General features: G+C 42.7%; 1 protein-coding gene across 2 annotated transcripts in view; it reads right to left on the reverse strand.

The window, feature by feature from the left end:
* Nucleotides 1-10,000, reverse strand: part of lamb2l (laminin, beta 2-like) — a 54,648-nt gene that overhangs the window by 33,041 nt on the left and 11,607 nt on the right. The window lies entirely within an intron of this gene.

The raw sequence follows: 10,000 nt of genomic DNA on the forward strand, positions 1-10,000 counted from the left end.
GTCCTGCACCACGGAACTCAGAACTCAGCAGAGAGACCACTCAACCACGGGGCACGGCCGTCACATGTGCCCCCTCACCTACTACACAGAGCACAGCCCTGCACAGGTAGAGGAGGGCGGAGCCTAGCATACCTGTTCACAGGTAGAGAAGGGCAGCAAGGCATACCTGCGCACACTCATGTGTGGCACAACCACATCAGGGCCCGGAATGTTGAACTGTGGACATTCCCATAGAGACCACCTTTGGTAAACACCATGTGACATGTAACATTCCATGCCTGGAATTAAGTAGTTTTATACAGTAGGAGTAGGTGAGACTGTGTTTTACAGAGGAACACAGTGATAGCAGGCCAAAGACAGTGAAATACTTGCTTTTAACTACGTGTACGCATATGTCATCACACGTGTCCTTCGTCTGTTCAGTGTGTCGCTTGTGGCATCCTCAAAAATGAAGGTGACTCGTCAGCGAGATGCACCATTCACGTGAACGCCAGGGGCAGTAGCAAAGACACAGTAAGTGTCTGAATATGAGTATGCAAGAACACCTTTATTTACAACTCTGAGTCTGAAACCTGTGGACTGCACTCTGTTGGAGTCCTCCACAATGCAGTCCGTGGTGTACGTAGACTGAAATTGAATTTCACAGTCTGAAACTGAATTGTGAGAACTGAATGTGAATGTGAAAAGAGGGAAAATGTTCAATGAGGATAATTTATGTATCAGAGCAAATGAGTTATAATATTATATTCAATTTCAAATGGACTGGGATTTAGTTTCAATCTAATGAATTAAATTTCAGCATATACCATTCAAATTTGCTTTCTCAGTATAATTCTTCAAATTCAGCAAATTCAAGTGCAAATGCCACATAATCAAATTCGGTTTGAGATGACACAACTCTTGCTCAAACATCAAGTAGTGTATATCCCCAGCTTAAGGTTCATTTAAAAGGATTTGTGGGTGAGAGAGGGCGTGACAAGCAGTGCAATCTGAAGTTTTATCTGATACTGTCCATGCGCATGTGTGGATATGATGTCTCATGGGTGTGGATATGTGTGTGTGTGTGTGTGTGTGTGTGAGTGCACGTGCGTGTGTGTATGTGTGTGTGTATGTACATGTCATCTTGTAGTGGCCCAGTTTATGCTAGCTATTTACTGTAATTACTGTAAGTCTAAGCGTTCACAAAATCGTTCATCCTCTACTGTATTTACTGGTGTGCGCACCTAGCATTTGAAACATATCTGCTCCATATTTAGACTTATAATTACAGGACAGGGGCTGAGTAAAAAGACTTTCAAGACCGCAAAGAGATGTTCTGTTTTTACAGGCCACACACAAAAAGTACACTTGTTTGGGCCCTAAAGACAGTTTTAGCCTCTCAGATGTGTCACTGATGCATCGGTAGCAATCCCTCCCACTGCTGAAAGATGCGCTCAACAGTCCGTCACCCAGATCAGTCATGTTTGAACTGGTGAGGGGGATGTGCCTGTGCAAGAGTGTGTGTAAGTGAGTAGGTGTGTATTGGGGGGGGGGGGTATATATGTGTCCGAACACCTGAGCTTGTTGTGTGCACTTGTACAAAACACTTGTACACAAAACTTCTTGTAACAAAGGATCAAAAAAATGTCACAGGGAAACTAATTGGCCGTTTCGGGGGAGTCTCTCATACATGCATTAAGACCAAGGCTTTGAACCGGGTCATGGAACGAAAACGAAAACCAGAAACTTTTGCCATTTTGCTAGGAACAGAAACGAAACCAAAAACTTATTATTTTATGTTCCGGAACAGAAACGATTTTTTAAAATAGTGGTAACCGGTTAATACCGGTTCTTATTTTGTTCCTGGGAAAGTTTTGTGTCTTCAGTGAAATGGTGAGGGTCACCACCTGTCATTCAATGAATGTATGGAGAGTGCAGACAGACAGAGCTTGCCACTAGCAGGCAATCAAAAGGCCTATTAAGTCTCCAAATCTCAATGATTTCATTTCACCTGTTTTCTCTTTTTACTAGGCCGTGACGAACATTGTTGGAAAAGCCTAGCATTAACATTTAGGCTACAGCTTTAATTTATTTGGATAAACATAATAGTCCTCATTTTGGCATTTAGACAATGGGAAGGCATCCAAGAATCCAATATTACAGTACCCACCAAAAATATACTTTTTTTGTTTGACCAGGAAACTATTTAGGCTAAAGGCTATATGAAGACAAAGCATACGTATATTTTTTTTCTGACAGCTGACATGGAACGTTATTAACCGGTTCTGGAACAATATTTTTTTGTTCTAACCGGTTCGGGAACGTCAATTTTAGGGTGGGAATCAAAACCGGAAACGTTAAAATACTGTTTCTGTTCAGAACGAACCAATTGACAAAAAAATCTGGTTCAAAGCCCTGATTAAGACTAGTCCTGGATTAAAAGCTTTTTTTCTGTGTAAATCTCTACCGTAATTTCCCAAATATTAGCCGCGGCTTATACATTGATGTTGCAAAATTTCTTCAGCTATGAGGCTAATACACTGGGGCAGTTAATATGGTATTAATATGGTTTTGTTTCTTTGAACTTTCATAAAACACTGTCCTGCGGCTTATACACAATGCGGCTAATACACAGGAAATCACTGTATTAGTCAACGACTAGACTTAATCAGTGTATGGAAAAATTAATGAGAGCAGCTAAGAAGGACTTACACTCACACACACAGACAAGTCAAGTAGGTCTGTTTTTAAACCACGTATTTTATATATTTTTCCAACATTTTCAGAGGCTTTTTTACCCCACACTGTGTGATGCAAAAATTGTGGAAAAATGAATGGCCATTCATTTATTTGATGGATACTTTTGTCAATGTCTTCTCTCTCTCTCTCTTTCTCTCTCTCTCTCTCTCTCTCTCTCTCTCTCTCTATGTGCTAGGTAGCCATGGTCTCAAAGGATAATATGAATGAAAAAACTTCTGTATATTAGCCTAATATTTTCATCACACTACACATATGAACAACATCAAAAACAGTAATAGCACACAAACCGATTGAAGAGGCTGCCTTGTGACAAGCAACATGAAATAGTGTGCTTTTCTGGTAAGAAAGATGGCCGCCTTGTTGTGCGAGCTTCGAGAAGCTCTGGCATTCGGCCGTCCCTCTAAAGTTGTATGGAACGTGTGACCAATGACAGAGTAGGGTAGAAGTGCAAGTCACTTCTCCTCATGGGCATGCCTGGCAGCCTCACTCCTCAATTAGACTCCACTAGATCACAGAGCTTCACTGGCGATACCCACCGGCCCTGCCGGCAGCAACAGCTGCTCGCCCCTGGCCTAATTACGGCGTGTTTACATGATCCACGTGTTGGACTCTACTCATTTTCACCAGGGCATCCCTCAGATAAACATACACATACAGACAGACAAACAAACGTGCATACACACACACACAAGCACACATAGACACACTCACACACACATACGCGCGCACACACACACACACACGCGCACACATACTGTAGACACACTCACTCACACACACATACACACTCACTCACACACACACACACACACACACACACACACACACACACACACACACACACACACACACACAAACACACATAGACACACTCACTCACACACATACACACTCACTCACACACACACACACACACACACACACACACACACACACACACACACAAACACAAACACACATCGCTCAATGGCACGCATGCCTAAACGGCCCCCAAAGTTAAACAACAGCCCTTGTGTGCGGCCTCCTTGTGTAATAGATTACTATGACAAGAATGCCAGAGCCAGAGGAGGGACAGAGAGAGAGAGACACGGAGAGGTGCAAATGTTATTCATTAAGGAGAACATTCCAGGTGTGGAGGTACACTACGACAACCGGACCTCCACCCCGCCCCGTGACACCTTGTTCACACAGCTTTCCTCTGGTGGCATGCCTTCACCCTGACAGCAGGGCGGTGGGTGGGGAGGGTGGGACAGGTCCGAGCACGTGCTGTCCCCTACCCCATCTCCATCTCTGGGGGAGGGTGGATGGTGCAGGAGGCAAAGATCCCATTTATCACCTCACGGAGGAGGGGGGGGGGGGTGTGAGAGGCACGGTCAGGCTGCCACTCAGGATTTACTGCTTCCCTTTAACTGCTGACAGCTCTGGAAGCTCCAAATGGGAAATTGCACGGCAGAGGACTCCGGATCAGGGAAACAGGTTTCTCTCCAGCCTCCGCTGCTACCTCGGCACGGGCAGCCTCATGGATCTGGCCATGTCCTTACCTACCCTCCTATCCTCCCCGACCTGAGACCTTCCTTCCTTCCTGCTAGCGCCAGCTACTCTGAGGCACATCAATCAATACAGAGTGGCGTAAAGCCAATCTGATAGTGTGTCTACAGGCACAGGGAAGGCACCTGTGTGATGTGTGTGACTTTTTTTACAGTCTGGTGTTCTGTAGAATACTGAATCATTCTGGGCACTATGGAGATTTCATTGATAAAGGGATAATAGGACTCTGTGACTATGAAAAAAGAACACCCAAGAAGAAGCTTTTCGTTTTTGTGTCTGAACAAGTAGACACACAATGAAGCATCCACTCATGTGTGCACACATTCACATGCACCACGTGCATCACACACAACACACACACACACACAGAACAATAGAGGGAAGGAGACAGAACAAAAAGGAGGAGGGAAAGAAAAAGAATTAGAAGAGAGAGAGAAAGAGAAAGAGAGAGGTGCACGAGCAGATTTGCATACGGTACTACTCATAGAAACATTTTTTTCTCTCCTTTTCCCTTGTATGTGATGTCTGTTAATGTCCTGTTTTTATTATTATTATAATATGTCTATAATGTCTGTCATTTCATGTCTGTTTTGGGGTTCTTGTCTTGTCTATTATTAGTACTTTTTAATTATTAGTAGTACTTATTAATACCTTCTTTTCCTTCTTGTCCTTTGTGTGTGTATATCTGTATGAAAAACTACAAAATTGTAAATAAAATAAATAAATAAATAAGAAACATAAAAACACACAGAGTGTGAGTAAAATTTCAAGTTGAGCATGAATTAAACAAGACATACACAGAGAGCATGAGAGAGAGTGTGAGATACAGAGAGAGAGAGAGAGAGAGAAAGAGAGAGAGAGAGAACCACTGTTAATTATCTTAAAGCTACAATCATTTACAAGTTTCAGTGACCTAGATTGCACTGCCCACGTACTGTACAGTAAGGCAGGGAAAGGCTAGGCTGCACTCCAAGGACTTGTGCCAGTGCCAAAGAATAGGGGCCAGTTAGGAGAGTCACGAGACTCTAATCCTGGTCAACCCCCATTACAATTCCACAACAACATCCAGGTAGAGATTTAAAGATCTTTTCCTTCAGACATGCACACACACACACACACACACACACACACACACACACACACACACACACACCACATAGACACACACACACACACACACACACACACACACACACACACACACACATACACGCACACACACCACATAGACACACACACACACACACAAGCAAGCATAGTAAACACATTAACAATATTGGCCGTGTGAAATCACTGCTACTGCACACATTCTCTTCAAAGACACCGCTTTACGGTAAAACCTCCCTTATGAAAGAGAGCCCTGAACACATACAGGAGACAACTGATGTTTACACAACATTCCAAACATGCCAGAGATCCTGTGCCATTTAAACAACATATTTCTTCAAAAAGTCTTCAAAGATGAGAAAATGAGGGTTTAGCTCCAATCAGCCAAGCCTGAGATGGTTACAGCCACAGGCAAACGGAGGGTGCAGTAATATAACAAATATGAGATGTGCAGATTGCTCTTTTATGGAACTCCAGGAACTCAATAAAGCCCAAATGTAGCACAGCGTTCCTGATAAGCGACTCTCTCAGGTATGAAATGTACTCCTCGAGCACTAAGAAAGGAGTTGGAAGAAATGTCTCTGTTAGCTGTATGACATGGGAGATGACATGGCTGGGCTTGCCGTGTGTTGAAATAGGTGAATGCTCACACAAGACACTGTTTCAGATGGATGCACTAAATTTAACATGATGAAATGGGGGGAGTTTACTGACATCACAATACAGTGAATTCATATAAACAGTCAAATGTGGCTCTCTTAGAAATTGCTTCTATCCACATTTTGTTGTGGTTTTGCACTACCAGTTCTTGCTGGCTATGATGTTTAGAGGTGTTTCATAAACCCAAGCAGGAAGCAGAAAGGTTCCTGATGCTCTTCCTGGATTAAGAGATGCAAAAACATAGGGATGACAGGGAGAGCTTCAGAGAGTGATTATGTATAGTGAAGCATGATTCTGGTATAATGACTACTGCATGTTGAGCTGTATTGCTTAAGTGAGAGAGACAGGGGAAGCGAGAGGCAAGGTGAGAGCAGGAGAGTGTCTATTAACTTTAATACCTGCTGCCACAAGCTCTATTATAAAAACAAAGTCGGTGTGAACTCACAACAATAACAGACACAGCTGTTTCCCTTCAAACAGGAGGGACACACGTACTGTAGCTACCGCCAAGGCTACTGGCTCCCCTCTCTCTCTTCCTTAGCTACTACACAATTCAACTCAAACTTACACAAAGGATTTATAGAATTAAATTCCTTTAAATGTTGAAATGTACAGTATATAAGATCAAATGCATCATAGATTAACAGATCTCCCCTGCCTTCAAATAAACAAATTTCAGCAAATAAACAGCATTCAAAGAAAGAAAAAATTCTTCCTCGACTGATGGAAACCATAATGGCAAGAGACTTTCCCACCAACTTTGTGGATCCAGAGGTGTTACAGCTTTGACTAGCAGCAGAACAATGTTAACATGATAAATGTTCTATCATCCTCAAAATTTAACAACAAAAGTTGGTCAGGATAGTTCACAACTAGAGGCATTGGAGTAGAGGATGCTACTCCAATGGAGGCACATAGCCCTTAGCGTTTTGGTTGCAAATCACATACAATTTATGTTTGGGGTCCTGCAAGAGAATGATTCTATTTCAAGGATGAGGCTAGTTGTAATGCAACTAATGACTAATGATGACAAATGACATCATGTCAGATGCCAGTTCCCCTGCGACTGTTTGTTACATCTGCCCACATTTGCCAGCAGCCAGTTTTAGTGCAATTAAAGTTCTTTCCTTCCTCCAACACCTCTGATTGCCAACTTCCCATTCCAACTAGTCTAACTTCTCCACAGCGATGTCTAAACTTTAGTCATTATAAACCTGACCTCATTGCCTGAGCATTTTTTCTTTAAAAAAAGAGAGCCAAAGGTAATGAAAATAACTCATGCCTCCGTTTCGCTCAAGCAGAGATCCAGGGGTGAACCTGTCTGGTCAGATTGTGTGTCAAAGCACCCCTGTGGAGAGCGATCCAAAAATGCTTACGCAATGTTTGGGAAATAGAAGATTAGTGAATTTGGCCTCAACAGTGAGAAGCATTCGACTGAGGACAGGACAGGGACTGAACAATTACGCCAGGGAGATTATCGATCCATGAGCCCGCAAGAGAAATCAAAAATAATTTGATTTCATATCATAGCTATGCAGATGACACACAAATTTACTTAGCTCTATCACCAAACAACTATGGTCCTCTTGAATCTATGTGTCAGTGTATAGAACAAATCAACACCTGGATGTCTCAAAATTTTCTTCAGCTGAACAAAGAAAAAACTGAAGTAATTATATTTGGTAAAAAGGAGGAAAGACTTAGGGTTGCCACTCTCCTTGACACAAAAGGGTTGAAGGCAAAGGATACTGTTAAAAATCTTGGTGTATTAATTGACAGTGATCTAAATTTCAACAGCCACATGAAAGCGATAACTAAATCAGCTTTTTACCACCTCAAAAATATTGTCAAACTCAGAGGGCTGATGTCAAAACATGACTTAGAAAAACTCATTCATGCATTTATCTCCAGCAGGGTTGATTACTGCAATGGACTGTTCACAGGCCTTCCTAAAAAGACTATTAAACAGCTTCAGGTGATACAAAATGCAGCAGCTAGGACTCTAACAAAAACTAAAAGAACTGACCACATTACTCCAATTCTTAAGTCCTTGCACTGGCTTCCAGTAAGTCACAGAATTGACTTTAAAGCACTATTGCTTGTTTATAAATCAGTAAATGGAGCAGGACCTAAATACTTGTCAGACATGCTTCAGCAGTACACACCTTCTCGTCCTCTCAGGTCCCAGGTGAAAAACCTGCTAGTAAAACCTACAGTTAGAACCAAACATGGTGAAGCAGCTTTTAGCTGCTATGCGGCTCAGCTGTGGAACCAACTTTCGGATGACATTAAAAAGGCCCCAACTGTAGCCAGTTTTAAATCTAGACTTAAGACCAAACTGTTCTCAGACGCTTTCTGCTAACTGTGCCGAGTTACAAATTCTGAATCTGCCTCGATAATTATTCTACTTTGTCTTTTATTACTTTTTTTACTACTTTTGCCTTTGTTTTTGCTTACTAATTATTCTTTATTTTTAAATGATTTTACCTTGTGTTTTATGTTTTCTTTTTATTATGATCTTTACCTTTTAACTATTCTTTGACTATATTGCCCTTCTATGCTTTTATTTGTTATTATCGTTTGGTTTTGTTTATGTAAAGCACATTGAATGACCTCTGTGTATGAAATGTGCTATATAAATAAACTTGACTTGACTTGACTTGACACGGTAAAGGACTTTTAAAGACCACATCCGGTGAAAATCAAGCTTTTAATCTGTTCTGTATGATATCTTCTATGTTTTAGAAGACTAATCAGGAGCGAGATGAGCGGTCAATGTTGTGCCTGAAAAGTTCTGCTTTGGATCTACAGTCATAGAGACAGATGAAAATGCAGAAGGTGTAAAGTTACATTTAAGCCACGTTAAGGTGATGAGGGCATAAACCTCTGTAGACTTTAGAGGAACAGAGAAGAGATGTAAGGGTGATGTAAGAGTTTAAATAATATCTCTGAGAGCACTTATTTTGTATACCTGGAATTGCAGGCGCTTGTCATTTCAGCAATAAAAGCAATAAAAACACTGAAAGCCACTGGCTCAGACATGTATCTCTTAGAGATAGTTTAATGAACATAAATAAAACACTCTTGTGATGACAGCTGTCATGGTGAACTCACGATAATGTGTGTTGTCACAGACCCATAGAGTGAGGAATAGGTGTTGAGCTATAATGGTTGCGAGAGAGAGCTGTTTTACCAAACACCACCCCATAGCCTCAGCGCTGTTCAAATGTTTGCCAAATGTTTGCCAAATGTTTGTCATGCTGATGGGAAGGGGGATGGAGAGAGTACGGAGGAGGAGGAGAGCGAGAGGAGAGGGGGATGGAGAGAGTACGGAGGAGGAGGAGGAGGGCGAGAGGAGAGTAGAGGGGCCTGTCCAGCTCTCTGGTGTACAGTTTCCATTGTTGTCTGTACACACCTTTCATTAGCCTGCGCACACACACACACACACACACACGCACGCACGCACACACACACACACACACACACACATACACACACACACACACACACACTCACGCACGCACGCACACACACACACATGTGCACACACACACACAAACACACACACATGTGCACACACACACACAATGCTTTTAATGGCACCCCTTTGGTTGTCACGCAGCCGTGTGCAGCCAGTTGAAAGAGGCCGAGGAGGAGAGTACAAGGGCAGGTATGAATAGGGGCAGGAGGAGAGTACAAAGGGCAGGTAGGGGCAGGAGGAGAGTACAAGGGGCAGGTAGGGGCAGGAGGAGAGTACAAGGGGCAGGTATGAATAGGGGCAGGAGGCGGGAGGCAGCTGCTCCTATTGACTGTTGGTGCCTGTGCTAACTGCAGGGCTTGTTGGATGTTTGAGGGGCCCTCCTGGAGAGAATGAGTCAAGGTGGAGCAGGACAAGAGAGCAGGCGTGTCCCGCTTCCTCGATTGCTGTTAGCTTGCTCTCTCTTTC

Source organism: Alosa sapidissima, chromosome 7, assembly GCF_018492685.1.
Source record: "Alosa sapidissima isolate fAloSap1 chromosome 7, fAloSap1.pri, whole genome shotgun sequence".
Lineage (NCBI taxonomy): Eukaryota > Metazoa > Chordata > Actinopteri > Clupeiformes > Clupeidae > Alosa > Alosa sapidissima.